At 39.3% G+C, this 22,774-nt stretch overlaps 1 protein-coding gene across 2 annotated transcripts in view; it reads right to left on the bottom strand.

The window, feature by feature from the left end:
* The window catches only part of ZSWIM6 (zinc finger SWIM-type containing 6), a 205,118-nt gene that overhangs the window by 171,112 nt on the left and 11,232 nt on the right, over positions 1–22,774 (bottom strand). The window lies entirely within an intron of this gene.

Genomic DNA, 22,774 nt, shown 5'->3' with positions numbered 1-22,774 from the left:
GATGTGAAGCCAGTGAGTTTAATCACCACAGTGCCTCCGTGTTCTCTTGTAGGGCTTAGAGATAGAAGGAAAAGACATGGACTCTGAAATCTGATTGTGAGTTCAAAGCCTAGCTCCTGTGCTTACTGATGAATCTTGGAGGAACTGGAAAAAATATGTTTCACTTTTCTCAGCTACAAAAGGAATGTAAGAGGTGATATAATATTTTTTGCATCATGGAACTGTTACAGGGAGAAAATTTAATGCCTAGTAAACTGGCTCACAATGAGGACTCAAAAACGTCAGCAAGCAATAACACAGTGTTCCTCCAAGGAAGAGTGAGGTGTTTATTAAGGCTTTGGTCCCACATCAAATGGCTTCAAACTGCTCTTATTGAGTTGCCGAATCTCTTTTTCTACGGTTTTCTCAAGCTGGCATTCCTGGCTGCTGATGTATCTGTATGGGGCATCCCCTCTCTTTCTGCCTCTTCTACACTTCTTTCAAATATGCTGTAAATTCTTAAGGCTAACTCCCTAGACTTTTCAAAATGATTTCTAAGTAACAATATCCAGATTGTGAAGGAGGAGCCAGGGACTCTCTAGGTAAGAGGAAAACTTCAGTGAATGGACTCTCTAATATCTGGGTTTAGCTTTTCAGAGTTCTTTTTACTTATTCAGCTTCTTTGTGGCTTTTAGAGAGTGTTGAAGATACCATACATTTCAGATCTATAGATAAATGTGGTCTTGCTGGAGCATACGAGAATGAGGCACAACTACTCCTCTGTCAAATCAGATAAACAAAGGTAGGGAAAGTGGCTGCAGGCTAACACACCAAATTGCTCAAACAGTCCATAAAAGCATAAACAACCTTTTTCCTCCGGCTCACTACATAAGGGCTAGTAGAGGTTAAGAAGTGACAGCTAAAACAAGATAGGGTTTAGGGTTAGAGACGCTGGACAGAGGAGGAACTAAGGTATCACCACACAAAGGTCCTCAGTTTAGAAACAATCGCCTAAAGTACTGCCAAATGTGGTGATTCAGTTAAGAACAACTTTATTCCACATGCTGCCAACTCAAAGCTATCGGTACATACTCTCCGGCTCTCCAGCAAGGCAGCAAAGAGAAGTGACTCCAACGTTCAGTGACGAGCCTATCAGACAAACAAGCAGCAAAAACCACTAAAGTGTTAGAACATAATCACACTATTTACTGTGTGACAAGTCACCACTGGATTAAAATAAAAGGATAAGAGGGAGAGTGAAATGACGGTGATCGTACAAAAGGTATTTGAGATGCCTCAACAACAAAAGGAAACTTGTCAAATCTGAAACAAAGTTTAGACTATTCCACTCTTATCGCAGCAACTATATAAAGCCCTGCTGCATTTCTACCATTTCCAAACATTCAGCTAGTCATCCATTCCCTATCCAAGAAGCTGGTATACAAATTGCATATAAATAGGAACAAAGTCATGCTTTTAACTTCCAAACTGTTTTTATTACCAATGTTTATGAACATGATATTCCACATTGGAACTTCTTAAAATAATCAAATTCACTGATATAATTGATGAAACATGTTACATTCAAAAGGGTTACAAAACATATGGGCCAGGGGTAAGCAATTTTTTTCTGTCAAGGGCTTTTTCTGCTGTAGGCTTTGCAGACCATAAACTCTCTCCCAGCTACTCAACTCTGCCTTTGTACCAAAAAGCAGCCACAGACAATATGTAAACTAATGAGCATGGATGTATTCCAATGAAATCTTATTTCTGGACTCTGAAATCTGAATTTCGTTATCATTTTCACATGTCACAAAACATAATTCCTTTGATTTTTTTCCCATAATAGAAACGTAAATTTCTATAGCATCTATGAAAATAATTTCAGAACCATTCTTATTGTGGGCTATACAAAACCTGGTGGCAGGTCAGATTTGGCTGATGGGTCATAATTTTCTGATCCCTCATAAAGGTTACTCTAATTATTTTTAAAAAAGGAAATACAAAAAACCCCCACCAACTGCAATTCTGAGATTAGGTTCTCTTCAAATCTGGAGGGGGCTGTGGGATAGTCCATAAGTTAAACAATGTGCTACTGTACTTCTGAAAGAGAAAATGTGCTATATACAGACTATTTAAAAATATTGATTTCTAAAGTTAATACCAAAATGTTAATAAATAAGAGGGTATCTTTTTAATAAACTTTAAATGTATTTTAGCTTCCCTCGGGAATGACTTAAACCTCTAGTGTTCATATTATTAGCACAGTACTTCTAGGTCCATCCTGGGGTCTACCACACTCCCCACATGTCAACTAATGATTTAAGTTACAGTGCCAAATGTAAATTTCTATAGCATCAAAACTATTTCCTGAAGCTTCATTAGAATACACGCTGTGTTGGGTCTAAAATATGAGAATACTTTGAGATCAGAGATGAGACTGAGAACAACGGATTAGTCAACCTTCTGTGAGCTTATAGCAGAAGTGTGCGTGCAAGGTTAAGTACCTATAAAATCTTATTACATGGGAGTTCTGTTAATCCAACAATTTCCACATGTCAGAAGATGACTGAGAGCATCCTTACCAACTCTAAATAATAAATTAATAAATAATCCTGAGTAACCAAAAGTTGGATTTGATTCCATGGTGACTCTTATGTGGGACAGGCTTTTCAACCAGTGCTGTTGTCTGTAATGAACCTTTGCCATTTGGTCGGCCTCAGAGAGCTCTAACCAACCACTTTCTCTATACACGGTGTCCCTGTGGGTGTGGGGACTGGAGGACACAGTTAAAAATGTAGAAAATACTTTTCTTCATTTTAGCAGCTTTGCTCAAGCAGGTTTAAGAGATGTACTAACTGGACAGGTAGTAAAAACAACAACAGTTTTTCATTTTGAACCTCAGGAAAACGAAGCAAACTGAAATCAGACTGACTTACCTCAGTTCTTTGAAAAATAGGGATTCACTCAGAACATTCATATTTTGTTTAGGACTACCACAATCTCATTTGGGGGGGGGGCAGACATCTGTTTTGGACTTGAGAATTCTGATTGGTTTCATTTTAAGATTTTTTAAAGTAATTAATAATTTGATTTATCCAGATCTCACTCAGAAAAAAGACAAAAATGCAATTTCTTCAGGTCATCCAGCTAGTGGTTGGATTATCAGTGACCTAGATAAACGCAGAAACAGCCCAAGAAACTTTGGCTTCCTGATACAGAGAAAAGCAAGAAATCAGTCCATGCCTTCTTTCATTTTATAATTATTTATTGCATTCTAAATATTTATGGTCTCCAAATATGTGGCAGGCTCCTCACAACATGAACTATCTCAAATATCTACTGTGGCCAAAGAACAATGTTTTTCAAAGAGTGATTCGCAATCAACTAACACGCTGGGAAAGATTATAGGTGGGAGGAAAAGGGGACGACAGAGGATGAGATGGTTGGATGGCATCACTGACTCCATGGACATGAGCTGGAGTAAACTCTGGGAGTTGGTGATAGACACGGAGGCCTGGTGTGCTGCAGTCCATGGGGTCGCAAAGAGTCAGACACAACTGAGTGACTGAACTGAACAGGGTAGAGACCAATGTCGTGGGTCACAGACAACATTTTTCAATTAAAAGAATGAATACTTTTGAAAACATCACAAACAGGTATGTTTTAAGGGTAACTACTGTTTTGAAAACTTTTAGTTTCTTTTATAGTAATGTATGTGTGTACTGGGTTGTGATATAAATATCTTACTTTGGGGAGGAGGTAGTGTGATCTAAAAAAATAGCTTGAAATACCTTCCAAACCTAGGTAGACATATGAGTTAAGTAAGCAATCAGCTCAGTAATCAGATCTGGGAACAAAGATTAGGAAGTTTTGGGGTTCAGTTCAGTCACTCAGTCATGTCCGACTCTTTGCGACCCCATGAATCGCAGCACGTCAGGCCTCCCTGTACTTCACCAACTCCTGGAGTCTACCCAAACTCATGTCCATTGAGTCGGTGATGCCATCCAGCCATCTCATCCTCTGTCATCCCCTTCTCCTCCTGCCCCTAATCCTTGCCAGCATCAGGGTCTTTTCCAATGAGTCAACTCTTCACATCAGGTGGCCAAAGTATTGGAGTTTCAGCTTCAACATCAGTCCTTCCAATGAACATCCAGGACTGATCTCCTTTAGGATGGACTGGTTGGATCTCCTTGCAGTCCAAGGGACTCTCAAGAGTCTTCTCCAACACCACAGTTCAAAAGCATCAATTCTTCGGCGCTCAGCTTTCTTCACAGTCCAACTCTCACATCCATACATGATTACTGGAAAAACCATAGCCTTGACTAGACGGACCTTTGTTGGCAAAGTAATGTCTCTGCTTTTTAGTATGCTATCTAGGTTGGTCATAACTTTCCTTCCAAGGAGTAAGCGTCTTTTAATTTCATGGCTGCAATCACCATCTGCAGTGATTTTGGAGCCCTCCAAAAAACAAAGTCTGACACTGTTTCCACTGTTTCCCCATCTATTTCCCATGAAGTAATGGGACCAGATGCCATGATCTTGGTTTTCTGAATGTTGAGCTTTAAGCCAACTTTTTCAATCTCCTCTTTCACTTTCATCAAGAGGCTTTTTAATTCCTCTTCACTTTCTGCCCTAAGGGTGGTGTCATCTGCATATCTGAGGTTATTGATATTTCTCCCAGAAATCTTGATTCCAGCTTCTGCTTCCTCCAGCCCAGCGCTTCTCTTGATGTACTCTGCATATAAGTTAAATAAGCAGGGTGACAATAGACAGCCTTGACGTACTCCTTTTCCTATTTGGAACCAGTCTGTTGTTCCATGTCCAGTTCTAACTGTTGCTTCCTGACCTGCATACAGGTTTCTCAAGAGGTACTTGACCTTACTGAGCAAAAAGGCGTGAGGGAGGAGAAAAGAGCCCAACCTCAAACCCTGGGGCTTCAACAGTTAACAGCTTGGATAGAGGGAGTACCTGCAGGTTCATCAGTGTCTGACTCTTTGCTACCCTGTGGACTGTAGCCCACCAGGTTCCCCATACATGGAATTTTCCAGACAAGAATATTAGAATGCATTGCCATTTCCTTCTCCAGAGGATCTTTCCAACCCAGGGATCAAACCTGCGTCTCCTGCATTGGCAGGTGGATTCTTTACCACTGAGGCACAACAGAGGAAGAATTACCTAAACCAAATGAAGGCATGGCCAGAGAGGAAGTAGGAAAACCAAGGAGCTGAGGATTTTCCTGTAGAGAAAGCCAATAAAACTAAAAGTTAAAAAAGAGGCATCTCCCTTTCAATTTCCCAATTTTCAAAAATAAGGTATGAATGAGGAAAAGCTGCAAGATGGTTATGAGTAAAGAAAGTTAATGGATGCTACAGAGCCTGGCAATGCATTTATGTTGCTGATATACACATATTTAGGAACACCTGCTCAAGTATTCTATGGTGGGTACTGTACATCAAGAGAGGATGTTGGTACCCATTTAAACAACCTCTTTGCACGTCCAAAGACAACATGTGTGCAAATCACATGACAGTTAATCATTTTAGGGCTGTCCGTTGGCTTTCTAAAGATGTCAAACCACATTACAATAAATCTTATCCTTAAAATATATTTGCACTGTCCTCTTGCAAATATCACACTAAATTCCCTTCAAGGAAAAAAGGGGATTCATAATAATCTGGAAGCAAATGCTCTCAGCAGGAAGTAAAATGGAACAACAAGGTTATCCTTTGTTTAGACTAGAATTGTTCCAAAGCTATTATCCTGAGCCCCTGTCAATAACAACCACAACCTCTGATGTTCTGGGCAGCAGCCTCATTTGGAGGTAATGCGGCTCTCTTGAAACTTACACGAAGATCTATCATTGTGACTACTAGAAGTGCCTTTGCCCTACTTCACAACTTTTATGAATCACATTAGCATTCTTGGTTTCAATAAAACAGGACATCTCCTAGAGTAGGATGGCAACTTCCTTTTTTAATATTAGAAGCAACTACTGCTAAGGACAAGTAGTTTGTGACAGAATCAGAATGATGGTACTGGGGCTTCCCTGGTGGTCCAGGGGTTAAGAGTCCACCTTGCGATGCAGGGGACACTCGTTCAATCTGGTCTGGGAAGATTCCACATACCATGGAGCAACTAAGCCCATGCACCACACCAAACTGAGCCAGCACGCTGCAACTACTGAAGCCGGCGCACCGAGAGCCTGTGCTCCGCAAGAAGAGAAGCCACTGCAATGAGAGGCTCATGCACCTCAACAAAGAGTAGTCCCTGCTTGCCACAACTAGAGAAAGCCCAAGTGCAGCAATGAAGACCCAGCACAGCCAAACGTGAATAAATAAAATTGTTAAAAAAAAAAAATGACAGTACTGAAACGGACCTTATAATTATCTTGCCCAATTCCTTCCCTTAGCAGATAAAGTGGGGGCGTGTCCCAGGTGCTCCAGAGCAAAGTACATCAGAGTAAGCCAGATGAAGGTTTCAACTCCAGTTCTATTACTGGTTCATCACAAGGAGTCAGTCTTCTTTTGTAAAATAAGGGTAACACCCCATCTAACACAGGTGAACTGAAATGAAACAGTGCATTTAAATCACTTAGCACAGTGCTGGCACACAGTATGTACTCAAAATGAGTCCCTCTCCCTCCCTCCCGATTCTCTTTTCCTCTATGTACAAAGCAGAGGACAAATTGGAATGATGCTCAGACTCCTCTGTGAGTTCACAACACAAAAAAGAAAAAAGCCACAGAACTGGGTACCCAAAGCCTCTACTGGTTCTGGTTTAAATATGAAATTAACATTAAGTAGCTTCTTATAAAACACTGAAATCAAACTCAAGCCAAGAGATGGCGCTGGTTTAAGGAAAGGGAAGAGAAAAAAGAAAAGAAAACCAAGGAGCCTTAGAGAGGTAACACAAGGCAAATTAGCACCACAGAGGTCAAAGCTGTCACAGAGGTCACCACACAAATGGGTATCAGGATTGAAAGCCAGAAACAGGTTAAGGAGAAATAAAAATTGAAATAACACATGGCATTGGCTATAAAATCAGTGGTGATCACAAGGAGAGGCTCCAGAAGGGGAAACAAAAAACTAAAGCTAGTAAAGATACCAAAAGGAAAATAAGTGCAGGAGAAGCAAAATTAATGGAAACACCTACTCATTTGAAATGCTCAGCAATTAGAAAAACGAAACAATGCCCATGTGTGAAGGGAAGGTCAAAGAGTAGCAGCTGAAAACACAGATTCTGAAACCAGCCTACCTACAGTCACATCTCAATTCTGCCAAGTTGTAGCTGTGTGACCTTAGGAGAACGACTTACTCTCTCCGAGCCTCAGTTTCCACACCAAGGATGGTAAGGAGAAAACAGTACCCACTGGGCTGGTTTTTCTGTTGGGTCTCACCTCCTCTCTTCATTAAAAGGGGCTAGAAGTCTGTACACTGCACCTTCTAAACTCCCTTGCCAACTAGATTCCCATTGGGTATTGCCCATGGGAAACAATGAAAGAAGACTGCAAGGTGAGGGAAAAAGGTCTTCTTTTGTTTCCTGTTTCTCGTGGTAACCCTAATCCAGTGCAGCAGACAACCGCAGCTTCTGTGGTGGCTCCAAAGCAACAGAACCAATGAGCATCTCCAGCAAATCTGCAGAGCAGGCAGTTTCTGCAGCAGCTGTCATCTGAGTACCATCCCCGCCCCTTTCTGCTCCTTCAACATTCACTGACACCCCTCGCACGCGCATGTGCGCGCACAAGCACTCTTCCTTTTGCTCCAATACCCACCCCTACAACACAGCCCTTCCAGTTAACATGTAACTAATTACCTGCATTAAATCCTTCTGTGCTTAAAACATCAAGTGATTCTGATTTTCCTAATTGGACACTAACTGATAACATCTACAGACTCTTACTGTTATTGTGAGACTAAAATGAGGTATTTTTGTTTTCTTTTGTTTTAAAGTAAAGGCTTGAATCAGTAACTGGCCCCTAGAAGACATTTTATAAATGTTAACAACTATTACTCTGCAAGGATCTTAAAATGCACATCTGAAATCAAGTTCCTTATCCTGCATACAGACGATTTCTGAAAATGGTCCCATAAGCCTTTTCTTCAACCAGGCTCCGAATCAGAGTCACCTGTCTTCACGTCAGTAAACACAATATGCCAGTTCTCACTTCAGGGAGTCCTCAGAGTCTCCATTCCCAAGGCACAAGCCTTTATTATTCCTTATTGTGCCTGGATCAATGTCTTTCCCTCCCCAAGGATTTATCTGCTTGCAGGCTCCAGTTCATTCTACACAGGACCAGGAAGATTTTCCTAAAGGGAGGAGGGGAGGTGTCAGATCCTATCACTACTACCAGTGGTGCCAAGGTCACAACCCCATTCAATCACATACAGGCCTTCCTGAAGTCAACCCCTGCCTATTTACTTAACAGTAGCTCTCAATTAACTGTTTCCTATTCACATCCCCAAATCTCACACCCCAACCACATCAGAAATCCCAGGTGTTCCTCCAAACTCTCTCTGCCCTTTGGTCCCCCCATACCTTGGCACAAAACAACCCCTCCAGGTAGGACACCTTCCACGCTTCACAGAGCCTTTATTAGAGCCCTTCCACCTCAAACAGAACTAACCTCCCCTAAGTTTCTCTAGCATTGCACCCACGCAATACTACATGCTTGTGTTATAAGCGGCAAGCATTGAGCTCCTCAGGAGACTAAGAAGTCATGACCCCTTTGAATATTCTCCAAATAGCAGTTTCCCAGTATGAAAGGTGAAAATTGTGAGATAGCAAGCAGGTAGGGCTGACCAGCCTTCAGGCCAGTGGTCTTCACCCACCAACCCTCTAGCAGCTTCTATACTGTTAGAAATCTCCCACCCTGGTGTCCTGTACAGAGTATTTTCTTCTGAGTGGTATGGGGTGAAAGAGGTTGGAAGCACTGCTCTGTAGCACCCAGCTCAGCACCTTGCACACAAAGCAGTAACTCTGGTCTCCCATCAAACCTCATGAAACAGAACTCCTCTATTTCCAAGTTTTCACTGGCAGCATTCCCTATTATAAAATCTTACAAGTGAAAGGAAAACTATACTACTTTCTCACTTATTAACAACTTTTTTCTTAATTTTTGGAATGTGAATACAAAGAAAGCAGTGAATGAAGGCACAGATCTTTCAAATATAAGAAAATATATATTCCAGACCCATTTGCATTCATAAATGTTAGATTTTATTTTGAACCATTAAACACACCGTTGAATTCTAAGACAATCAGTCAGCTGGAATTCAGAACACAGTCCCCCTCAAGGGGGGAAACTATGGTTAGCTTCACAGCTTCCATTTGTTATAAATACTACAAAACAATACTGTTTCAAATGATAGCAGTTAAATACTAGTGTCTGGGAAAAAATTAATTCAAAAGGATGAGGAAATGCATGACTTTCTGTAGACATTCTGAGGGGATCTTCAGAATTCTTTCAAAAGCTCAAAAGGTTCAAGAGACTATTTTTAACTATACTTAAAAAAATCTACAACTTGAATTTTCCTTGTTAGAGACCTATCACTGTGACTACCCTTCTCTTAGCAGCCATAGTTTAATCACAACCAAAACAACAAGGAAGAAAGGGAAAGAAAGAACAGTGGAAAATTAAGGAGTGGGAGACTTAAATACCGGAGGCAAAGAAGACATGTAAAAAGGTAGAACTAAGTTTAAGGCAACAAATGAAAGGGGAAAAATATGAAAAGAAAAACATACAAGGTGTTTCAGGAAAAGCCGGCAGAGAAATTGAGGAATCAAGCTCCCCATACCTGCCACAAGGTGGCACTAACAATCGAGGACAGCTTGGTAACTCCTCAACTAGGAAGTGGGAGGGTTAAAACTGATCCCAGAAAGTGTTCTAAAGTGTTTTAGAAAAACAGTGTGGAGATTCCTTAAAAAACTGGAAATAGAACTGCCATACGACCCAGCAATCCCACTGCTGGGCATACACACCGAGGAAACCAGAATTGAAAGAGACACGTGTACCCCAATGTTCATCACAGCACTGTTTACAATAGCCAGGACATGGAAGCAACGTAGATGTCCATCAGTAGACGAATGGATAAGAAAGCTGTGGTACATATACACAATGGAATATTACTCAGGTATTAAAAAGAATGCATTTGAATCAGTTCTAATGAAGTGGATGAAACTGGAGCCTATTATACACAGTGAAGTAAGTCAGAAAGAAAAACACCAATACAGTATACTAACGCATATATATGGAATTTAGAAAGATAGTAATGATAACCCTATAATGCGAGACAGCAAAAGAAACACAGAGGTATAGAATAGTCTTTTGGACTCTGTGGGAGAAGGCGAGGGTGGGAAGATTTGAGAGAATAGCACTGAAACATGTATATTATCATACGTGAAACAGATCGCCAGTCCAGGTTCAATGCATGAGACAGGGTGCTCAGGGCTGGTGCACTGGGATGACCCAGAGGGATGGGATGGAGAGGGAGGTGGGAGGGGGGGTTCAGGATGGGGGACACATGTACACCCACGGCTGAGTCATGTCAATATGGCAAAAACCACTACAATATTGTAAAGTAATTAGCCTCCAATTAAAATAATTAAAAAAAAAAACTGATCTCGGAGTAAACAAATAAGAAGTCTCTTAAATGTTTAAGGTAGCACTTCCCAAACTCATGAAATGTGAGTCCCTGGTCCAAGAAAAGATTTGCCTGGCCAACAATGAAACTATAAAAGGACAGCTTATAAAGCTAAATTCATTCCATTAAGAAGATTATCCCCTATCCTGAGATTATTTTTTGGTATTAAAATGCCTGTAAATTTTTAAAATTATATCAAAGTATTATTTTGTTTTAAAGTGTAAATACTAGATGTGTCAATCATGGGCCTATCTCCACACATCTATGAGAGCTCTTTACCTCAGGAGACTTGATCACTGCAGATGTCATTTTTCAGGCTCCTACTTCAGCTGGCTTTTCTCTGGGTTCAGCCTTTGGGAAACCATGGTGGAGAATGGGCAAGTAAGAGGCACCATGGAGCCAGGATACTTCACCTCCTCCTTCTCTACTTTAGAAAGTGTTTCCAGCAGTGCCTGTTATTTCTTTCATGGCTCTAGTTCCTTACCAGGAGATTCCAGTCTCCTCAGAGGAACTCTGGCTCCTGAGCGCCCACAACCCTACCACTAAAGACACTGTTCTCTCACCCTTGCTGTTAATCTCTAGGCTGCTACACCATCCTATCCTGCTGTCTCAGCTCCTCCATCACCTGTACAACCACGCCCTTCAACTGAATTCCCATTTATTTTTATGTGTACTCAGTTGCATCCAACTCTTTGAGACTATGGACTGCAGTCTCCTCTGCAGCCTGAAGACAGGCTCCTCTGTCCATGGAGATTTTCAGACAATAATAGTGGAATGGGTTGCCATTTCCTCCTCGAGGGGATCTTCTTGAACCAAGGATGGAACCCACATCTCCTGGATCTCCTGCACTGACAGGCAGATTCTTTACCACTGAGCCACCTCGGAAGCCCATATCAGCTATATGTGTACCTATTTTAGATCCCCTCCCTTTTGAACCTCCCTCCCACATCCCTCATCCTACACCCCTCTAGGTCATCACAGTGAATTCCTAGTTTTTAAAACTTAAAGAGTGGTTTTCTTTTTCCTGGGTGAACTCTTAACCAGTGTATTAAGCCAGTGGTTCTGCATGTACTGACATCAGAATCACGGGAGCTTACTAAAGCGCAGATGGTGGGCCCCACTTCAGTTTCCCAGTCAGTATATCTGGAGTGGAGCCCAAGAATGTGCATTTCAAAGAAACTCCCAGGTGATGCTGACACTACTGAACTAGGGACCACACTTTGGAAACTTCTACAACAGACAAAACACAAAGAACGGGCCATCTTGCATTGGTCGGCCTTTTTTTTTTAAGCTATTTTAGTTTTTTTAACACCTTTATTGAGATATAATTCACACACCATACAATTCAGCCATTTAAAGTATACAATTCAATGGTTTTTATTATATTCACAGATATGTGCAACCATCACTGCCTTTTTTATTGGACAATAAAATCCAAAAGACACTGAAATGCAAGGAAATCCCAACCTCCTGCCTTCATATGAAAAAAACAAACCTTTAAGACAGTTTCCTTACATTATTACAGAGGCCAACAGGTTTCTAAGCAATGGTTTTTAAAAGTTAACATAATTTTAGCACTTACTTTATACCTTACCGAGAAATAAAAATCAATTTCAAATATCAGAAACAAGCCATTGAACTTTTCTACAAAGATAACATTGACTTAGAATCAGATTATTGGAAATAACTTAGCCAATGAAATCGCAAACCTAGAAAACAGTTGACAGATGGTTTTTCTACCTTAGAAATTTAAGACTGAACAACAGAACTGTGTGCACAAACAGTTATGAGACCAAAGGATCCACAGACCAGCACTAATTGACAAATGTGAGCCACATAATGTAATTTTACATTTTCTAGTAACCACATTAAAAGTTAAAAGAAACAAGTGAAATTGGTTTTAATACGCTCCATGTAATCCAAAATGCCCAAAGTATTATCATTTCAACAAATTATTAATGATATATTTTACATTCTTTTTACTGCACTATGTCTTCAAATTCTGTTGTAGGTGTTACACTTCCAGCACACAGCAATTCAGGGGAGTCACATTTCAAACGCTACCACATCAGACAGCACAAATACAGATGAACAGAAATTCACCACTCTCTTCTTGGACACACTGATACTTAGCATAGTAGTAGTATTCTACTATATTGTTTTCACAAATTACTTTTGAATTGTATTTTTAAGAATTTAAAGCTTTAAACTCTTTAAACATTTGTACTGATTTCAGACAGTTACAAAACTATGTTACCATTTCACTCCTGCCACTTAATACTGTATTAAAAAAAAAAAAAAAAAGCCTCTCAGAATCATATTGTAAACAGGTAAGCTACCATCACTGCTGTTTTACCTGGAGTCTCGGAGCCAGCAGTACCTCAACTCGCTGTTCTCTAGCCCAAGGGAAGCCCAAGCAGCCACTATGGGCCTCTACCAGTCCCAGAGCTAAGGAATTCTCATCTCCTGGGACTGTGAAAGGGCAGCTTTAACCATAACTAACAACCAAATCCCCAAACTGAAGTATCTGGTCCTCTGAAAGGAGAAACTGATATAACCTCATCACTTTATTTGCAAGTCTTTACTCATATTAGACTTGTGATAAACAAAAAGTATCAGTCACATTTTTAATGTATTAAAACATTATTTTAATACTGAATTAAAAATAGAAAGAATAAATCAGCTGGAGATACTACCTTTACTCTTCATGATCTATATAGAATGAGACCAGACAGACAACCTGTATACAAGTTAAAAGTTTAAGTAAACTACAAACGAGATTTTATTATCAATAGGAAGCCACAGTATAACATTTACTGCCTTTAATTAATACAACTGATGGTCAAAACAAGAGTCTAAGAATGACGTATATAACAAGTCTCTGAGTACAGAGGAAGACTGTAAATCATACACATGCTTCTTTGAGAAAAGTCCCTAAATTACCTTAATATCTGAAATTTATAGTTTGATACCAGTTTACTCTAGAATCCAGTGATGTATGACTTTAAATAACATCCTAAAGAAATACAGGGAAACTGAAATGGTGCCTCTAATGTAAAACAACCTCTGAGCCCCTCAAAAATAATGGACCGTTCCTTCACTTACCAGAAAGTGTTTTCTCTTGCACATAAAACTCTTGCCATAAGCATAAATATTCTTGTGGGTATCTGCAAGAGACTGAGATAATTACATACCTTTGGGGCTTAAATACAACTGGTGTCACATCACACTTTAGGCACACAGTTATTTCATTTTGAACTGTTCACTGTGGAGAGTAATTACTCATCCTATAACTTGTTCATAAAAAGCAGGGCTACTGAATATTTCAACAATTATATAGCATTTTAGTTAAGTGTTAGTTGCTCAGTCATGTTCCACTCTGTGACCCTGTGGACTGTAGCCTGGTAGGCTCCTCTGTCCATGGAATTCTCCAGGCAAGAATAATGGATGAGACAGCCATTCCCTTCTCCAGGGGCTCTTCCCAAACGAGGGATCGAACCCAGGTCTCCCGCACTACAGGCAGATTCTCTACTCTCTGAGCCACCAGGGAAGCCCCTTTTAATATGGTATATTCATAAATCAGATCATCAAAACACATACATTAAGGAACTTTAAGTGCTAAAACTATGACAAAATATGTAAGATTTGCCAAACTTGTAACTTGTGACCAGTCTACACAGTAAGCTACAATTGCTACAGACACATCCAGCTATACAATGCGAGTTGAACCCACATGCAATTCACTAACGCAAGGAGAGGGTATGGGGTCAGCAGGAATGAGATCAGAAGAAGGCAAATCTAATAATCCATGTCTTATAAGGAAGGGTAGTGTCCTGACTTTATTACTAATCTTCTATTAGCCAGTCAGGTTGCACACCCTTACAACTGCCTACTCTCAACTGAAAAAATAAAGGTCTTGGCATCTCAGGCAAGTGGATTAAATAGCCTCCAGAAATGTTGCTTTATATAGCCTCATGGTTACACACAGGAGGAAACAGGAGAAGGGAAAGACCCTGGATATTGCCTAGAAAGACATATCTAGTCTTTCCTTGCCTGCAAACAGAGGTGCTTCCTAAAAACCAAAGGAAAGAAAATTTTAAGATCTGCCCTAAGAGTTATACAGGTATTCAGGCTATAATTTAGTAGTAAGAAGAGAATGTCCCCAGTACTTCAGCAAACCACTAAATCTCTCCATCAACAGGGTTGCTAACACAACCCACCAGCACCTGAAACTGCCCACCAGTAAGAGCTGTGTGCACCTCAGCAGCCTCACACAGCTTCTATTATACTAATATTCTCTTTGAAGTATCTTCTATATCCATCACTCCCAAGTCTCCCACTAAAATCAATGAACTGATGAAAAAGAAAACAGTACCTCTTTCAGGCCAAACTATTAATGTCACCAAATACTGTGACTGAAATTTTTTTTAAATCTCAGTAAAGAAGAAAGTCATATTTATATTTAACTCAGTATAGTAACAGTTCCAAGAAGCAAGAAGATACTATGGATCAGACATATATTACTACTATCCAGGAGAAAAAATAAAACAGCACATCCCTGAAATCATGGAACACTTTTTAAAAGTCGGATTTTGAGTGGTGTTACAGGCCAAGGAGGTCTCTGGATGGTTTCCCTTATGCACGTGCTGGCAGAGAAGCTGCCCCTAGCAAAGCTTAGAAAGAAGGTGGGACACTGCAAAAATCCCGCAAGAAAAGACGTCTAGCAGAGACCCACTGGGTGCTCCTGGACCAGTGCCTTAGCATGTCAAGTCTCAGTTTCTTCAGCGACAGAACGAAGAGAATACCTTCTTACCAAAGTTGTTCTGAGGGCTGGGGATCATGCTTGTAAAGCACAGAACTGGGGGTTCAAAAGTGGAAGACAAGAAGGGCTTCCACTACATAAAATAACAAATGAACAGGAGTTTCAAATTAGAAATGATTCCCAACTCAACACTAAACAAGATAAAAAGTTCAAGTTCTGTCCAACATCACTTTAATGGAATAGAAATAATTTCATGTGGCAGATACTTGGTACTTCTTACATGTGTCATTCTAGTCTGCACCTTCTGAGTTCAACTAACATGTGAGTCAAAGATTGACATGACCAAAAAAAAAAGTGAGAAAAAAGCTCAAGAGTAGGCAAGTATGCAGAGAGTAACAAACGGACCTTCATGTAGCCCACGGTGACCCTCAACGGGAGCTTAGTTCAAGGCTGTGCTCTGCCTACCATGATGGAACACGGCTGCTTGTGCAAGAGAACTGAGAAGAAGACTGAAGAGAACTAACCTACACACATGCGTGAGTCTCCTGCTCTAACTGCACATCCTACCATCCTCTCAAAACCTTTGGCTAATTTGTCTCCGAGTTAACACCTAACAAGCTGAATTTCTCAAGCCTTGTCATATACACCACATACCAATACAACTAACCTTGGTAAGGGAGCTTCTCAAACTTTTCTAAGGAAGTTCCTCTAACAGGAGAACCAATGAAAAAGTACCGTTAGGTAGTCTGAGGGTGGCCCAAAGAGGCCACAAGCTACATTTTCAAACTGACATACTGGGCTTGCCTGGTGGCTCAGTGGTAAAGAATCTGCCTGCCAATGTTCAATCCCTGGTCCGGGAAGATCCCCCACACTGCAGTGCAACCAAACCCATGAGTCACAACTATTGAGCCTGTGCTCTAGAGCCCAGGAGTCACAACTTCTGAAGCCTGAGTGCCTAGAGCCCATGCAGACAACAAGAGAAGCCAGCACAATGAGAAGCCTGTGCACTGCAACTACAGAGTAGCCCCCCTCGCCGCAAGTAGAGAAAAGCCCACATAGCAACAAAGACCCAGCACAGCCAAAAGTCAATAAATAAAAATCACAAACTGCCATATTCTTTGTGGGATAGATGTGAGACAGGCAGTGGAGACAGCCACTGAGTAAAAGCACCGCTTTTACTTATTTCTCAAGTATAACACCACTGCCTTCATCGATTTACTCAACAAACATTTTCTGAGTCAACTATGTGCAAAAGTTTTTACCTGGACTGTGAACAGAAAAATACAAACACATAGACATACACACATATAATCTAATGGGGAAGACAATCAAAAAATTCACACAGAAAACTATGATTAGGGTTACAAAGATGAGAACTCTTTGCCAGGAGCTTTCTCTAAGCCAAGCTGGCAATTAAGACATGAATCAGGCAAAGAAGAGCATTTCAAACAGAAAAAAGCACACAGGAAAAGGAAGTGAAGGGCAAGCGAGAACAGTGTCCAAAAGGCAGCTGAGGGTCCAGGCTGGATCACATCCATGAATGACTTTGGTCCTCTGAACAAAGGGAAACCACTGAAGGTCCTGCACAGGGACAGCACAAGCAACATCATCCTGGGGCAACATGCATCAGAAGAACTGATCCTTGCCTGTCCAAAGTTTACAAGCTGATCGTAACACTCTTAACAAATGCATAAAGTTTACTCTTACTCATGCATCTACACACGTAAGAGCATATACAAGAAAAAGAAGAGCTCTGTGGTACACATTAAAAGTCCACAAAGGCCATTAACAAGTCTTTCACTGGATAGAAATGAGTGTGGAGCAGGTAGGTCTTCCAGGTCACATCAGCACAGCTTCAAGGGCAACAATTTTCGAGATCACCCAAAAAAAAAAGAATTGAAAAAAACACACAACCAAGATTTTAGTTCATAGTAAGCTCTTAAAATTTCACTTGAAACTATTTTTCTCAACACTTTACTTGTAAATCTTTAAATTAGGATATTAATCAACTCTTTTCACTGATTCACGTCTCCAAAAGATGGGAATGCAGATCTTATATATACAGTCCTAGGACTTGAGAAACTCAGAAATGCGTCTGAACCTGAGTGTCTTTTATCTTCCATCCTCTGCTTATCCATTGCAAATATTCAGGGATGCCTAAAAACTAAATCACAAGTGATTAGGTTAACCCATAAACTGTCCATTATCCTCAAGAATAGAACTGAACAGATCTTACTCAATGCCCCTCTATACTTTCAGGAGAGTAACTCTGAGTTTCAGTGAAGACAAAATTCATCAATCACTGGGGTCAAAAACAAGAGAGGTATTAAGACATTAGGCCAAGGCATACTTTGTTGAATAACATATGTTCTGCTTAGTTGTACTAGATCAGGCAAAACGATAATATAATAAAATATTAAGACATTAATCTGTGGATAGTGAATTTTGGTGTTTCAATGGTAACAAAAGTTTAAAAAAAAATATTTCCTGTCTCTGATTACAAAATCAAGATATGATGATTGCAGAGTTGGGGGAAAATACAGAAAACTTGAGGAAAATAATAATAAATGGAGAAAATCAGGGGAAAACTGGAACATAACAATAATATATTTCCTCTCTGTGTAAATACTTAGAATTCAAGTACTTTCATGTATTCCCACGTAGGTCTCTTAACAGTCTCATGACAGAGGTATGGTTATTTTCATTTTATAAGGGCTCAAGGGAATTCAGAGCCACTATGTGATCTGCTTGAGGTTATACAGATAGTAAGACAAGACCCAGCATAAGAGGATTCGAGTCTTTCTGATGGGTCAGGCATCTTCTCCAGCTCACAGCCATAGGATCAGCAAATGATACAGTAGTAGTTAACTGCAAGGACCTAAAATGAGCAGTACCTGCAAACATCGAACACAAGTAAGAATATGTGCGAAACAGAATTATACCATTAATACAAACATATGCTAGAGCCCTACAACATCAAATAAAGATGGGAAAATTTACGTGTCTTTAAGTTACTAAAAGCAGGGGAGGGGAGAATACGTATCAAACCCACGGAGATGGAAAGTCTCTTCATTAACTGCTGCTTTTTGGTGAATGGCAATGCAAAATGAAAGCATCTGTGTCCTGAGAAACAGTGAGTGGAACCCACTGATAAAGACCAAAGATAAGCCAGAGGTCTCCCTTCTGTCCAAACAGCTCACCCTTCCCTCTCTTCCTGTCTCTCTACACACACGCTGTAGCATGTGCACATGTGCACACACAGAATGTAATTCTAAACTGACTTATTAATTGTAACAAGATCTATGGCTAGGGTAATCATGTATGTTATAAGCTGAACTGGAACATGTGTAAAAGAGGTCACTGTTCCTGATTATGATAGCAAAAGAGGCACAAGAATGACTGGGCAAATGGGAACATGTGGTCTCTCAGTATCTGGATCCCCCTGTCACAAGCCAAGCACTGGGAATACACCCTTACTGCTCCAAAAACTGCCTGGTGTGTTCCATTTTATGCAATATTGAATCTTAAGGAAATTCTAGGTCAAGAGAAAGTCATCAGCATTTTGTAGACCAGTTTAATAAACACTCCTACTAATTGGTGAATGTCTTTTTACAATGTGTTAAGATCTTGTGTGATGTTTTGAAGTTGTATGTGCTTTGCAAGTCATCTGAAAAAAGTTTTAAGAAACCAGTTAAATTTATTTTTGCCAACTTCTTCAAAAAGTGAGACGTCAAATAAAAGGAAAAAGCAATCTCTTGATCATTCAAAGGTATTTAAAATTCAAAGTTATTTTCTCTGATAACCCAAAAGTACTGCTCTACACAGGAATGCCCAAATCACTTTCTGTTTGGAAGCTGGAATCATCTAATAAATAAGCTGCTTTCAGAATAGGTTTTTGGCTGATGCTGTTAAGTTAACAAGCTGGAAGAAAAAAATCCCCTCAAATTAGAAAAGGAAGAAAGAAACCTTACATGGTATTTGTAGAAATGTACTGATGATAATATATCAAGTTTCTAAAACCAACCTTCCTATGTCTTATGGTCCTATTCCTATTCAAAGTACCTCCTAAAAGACTAACTCTGATTCAGAAAGTCAAATAGAAATTGGAGCTTGGAAATATTTCTTTTTTTTAACTAAGAGAATTTCATATAGGTACACACCAAACACTGGCGTATAATCTAAGCTCACCATTCATTCAAGGGACATTTCAATGTCTACTATACACACACAGCACTGGCACTATTAATAGCTGGCTGTCCTGGATTTCAAACTTGCCAGTGTTTTTTTTTTTCATTCAAGCAGATTTATCTTTCAATTCTAAAAGGGGACTTTGTATTTAAATACTCTATAATTCTCACCCCAAAAAACATGACTAGAAATATATATTAAACAACAGCAAGCTCAAAATGCTCCTGTAACAATATATGGTATTTTTACATTTGTTAGCACTTATGTTCTTTAATAGCCTAACTAGTACCCCCCCTCCATAAAAGATGCTTAGAAATCTACAATTCTACACACAGTAATTTCTCATAAGAAACTATCCCTCATTTTCTCCAACTTTTACATTAAAGATGAGTCCCACAGCTGTGTTCTCAAGTTTGGAAAAGACCATGAATCAGACAAGCCAGTGTCAGTCTCCATAACAACTCCTTGAAGAATATTAGAAGATCTGCCTACTCTCACTCGAAGAAAATCAGAGTATGTGTGTGTACATATATATATACAGGTATATACACACACATATATACATATGAACTTAATTTACTATTACATCTTTTTTTAAAATAGTACGACAGCCTGGGTAAGGCTTATTAAAGTTAAGACGTAGAATCTTGAAAGTTAAGTCACAGAATTTTCTAGATTTACTAATAAGACTTCTTGAAAGAGCCGGATTCAAAGTTCAATTCTAAATGATAAAAAGGCAAATCAAAAATAAAGAGAAAACAAGTTACTCCACAACTGTAAAGAGAAGAACCTCAACTCAAAGAGTAAATTTTTAAAAGTAGCCTTTTAGAGATGCAATAGCCAATACATCCATAAAACCACCATAAGACAGCCATTATACACTGCACATATTCCATTCTGAATTAAGTTTTTAACAGGAAGAATATGGGACGAAGGGGGGAGCAGTAAGTAAAAAATTCATTTTTTGTAACATTAAATAAGCAGACCAGTGCTTATTCCAAAAACAGGGGAGGAAAGGGACCCTGTATATTTGAACATGGCTTCTTGAATTTTTCGTGCCTCTCTGGCCTTAACCCATTACCATATAAATCATCTTTATCACCACTCCTTCCCAAAACCCCAACACACACGCACGCACACAAACAGGCATGCACACACAACATATACACAAAGAATTTTTAAAAATACAAACCATATTCTTTTATGTCAAAAATAAAATTCATACAAGAGTACAAAAACTCTGAAGTCTCAAGATTTATCAAAATAAAAAGACAAAGCCACTGCTAAGCTATGCTGTGGCAGTCTTTAGTTGCTAAGTTGTATCTGACTCTGTGACTTCATGTACTGCAGCCCTTCAGGCTCCTCTGTCCATGGGATTTCCCAGGCAAAAATACTGAAGTTAGCTGCCATCTCCTTCTCCAAGGGATCTTTCCAAGCCAGGCATCAAACCGGGGTCTCCTGCACTACAGGCAGTCTCCTGCATCGCAGGTGGATTCTTTACCGACAGAGCCAACCATAACGCAAATTCAGACCTAATACATAGCACTGAATTTTGATTAAACTCAGTCACTGGCTCTTATAGCACCAATTTCTTCCTAAAATATCTAAAATTATAAACTTTGAAAACAAACTAAGGAAAACAGATGAGCATGAGAAATGGATTAAACTTAAATTACTGTTGAAATAGTTTTTTCAGTCTATTTTACAATAAAAAATTTGTTAAAATAAAATTTCAAAAAAAATTTTTCCCCACTGCAATAGTTCTCATTGAAAGCAAAAATGCAATACTATCCAAAACTTTGGAATTTCCTGCTATTTAATCAAACAGCTTAGACAAAATGCCTTTTTAATAAATTGCTAAGAGAGATCCACAAAAACTGCAAAGAAACTGCCCTGACAAGTTCCAATAAAGAATGTCATTTGCACACTATGCTTATAAGAGTTTAAACAGCACTAGTCAAACTACCGTCTGGGCTTTGGTTTTAATCAAGCTTGTTAGTTAAACTGGAGCTGACATCATTTACATGACTCACCTAAATAAAATCTAAATTACATTAAGGATCTATAAGATAGTCACTTACCTACAACCATCCAGTAGATCACAGTGTTCTAAGCATTGTATTAAATTATAAATATGTACATATAAATGTGTGCATATATACATGCACGCACACACACCGCTATCTGTAGACATGTACACAGATGGATCAATGGATCTATCGCCAATCCACTTTTGGAAAATACAACTACCATAACCTCTTACTGCAGAAAGACATCATATGGTATAACTACTACACTGTGATACAGTTCAATGTACTCGGTACTCTATCCCCAAGACATTCTGATTATATCCCCTAATGAAATTTTTTTTCACTCAAAGTAAAAAAAAAAAAAAAAAAAATCTTGGATCAGCAAAAGTAAGTTGCCGAAGAGTAAGTTTTAAGATATAAAAATTTAAATAAATTCTAAAACATCTGACTTCTCTAAGCCATTAAGACTAGCAAGTCATCTTTTACTAAATCTCTCACCTTAAGCTTTATTTCAAAACAGTGAATTCAGCAAAACTCATCCAATAAACTACCTTAAAGACAAAGTGAAGAAAACATCCATTTGATTATATTTCTAGCTATTTTGGTCAATTATTTTGTTACCTTAAGAAGGGTATCAGATCAATGCACTAAATGTTGTCCTGCCATCCAACAGACCTAAGTCCATTATACAAGGAGTCACTGAATAAGTGAGTAATCACCACCCCATTTCTACTCATATTCAGTGCAGTCCACAGTACACTGAAAATCACCCCTAACATAACCTCAAGTTATCTATGTACCACTATGGAAAGAATATACTCTTCTTCCTACCAAAGTCCCCTCCAAAGATAACAGATTCACATTGTGATATTCTTTGCACTTCTTTCCAAAATTATACAAGAACAAATACAACGTATTTTTCATTTTCAGTACAATTGATAATCAAATAAATTTTAAATTCACATATGCATACAAAAGTTAAGACTCAGTTTGCAAATATAATCCACATGATACTGGCTCTAGGGTATATAGAATTTAGACCCAGATACTGGTATTTCAATTAAAACTCACCTACACTTCCTACTAGGATAAACAGTAAGCTTTTTTATTTGCTACACATGTTCTTACAGCATTAACCAAACCTAAACACACACAACTGTGTCAGCAGAGAA

This window comes from Giraffa tippelskirchi, chromosome 8, assembly GCF_054371585.1.
Source record: "Giraffa tippelskirchi isolate mGirTip1 chromosome 8, T2T-mGirTip1v1.2.pri, whole genome shotgun sequence".
Taxonomy (NCBI): Eukaryota; Metazoa; Chordata; class Mammalia; order Artiodactyla; family Giraffidae; genus Giraffa; species Giraffa tippelskirchi.
The sequence above is the reverse complement of the archived record's forward strand: the minus strand, read 5'-3'. Positions and strand labels throughout refer to the sequence as shown.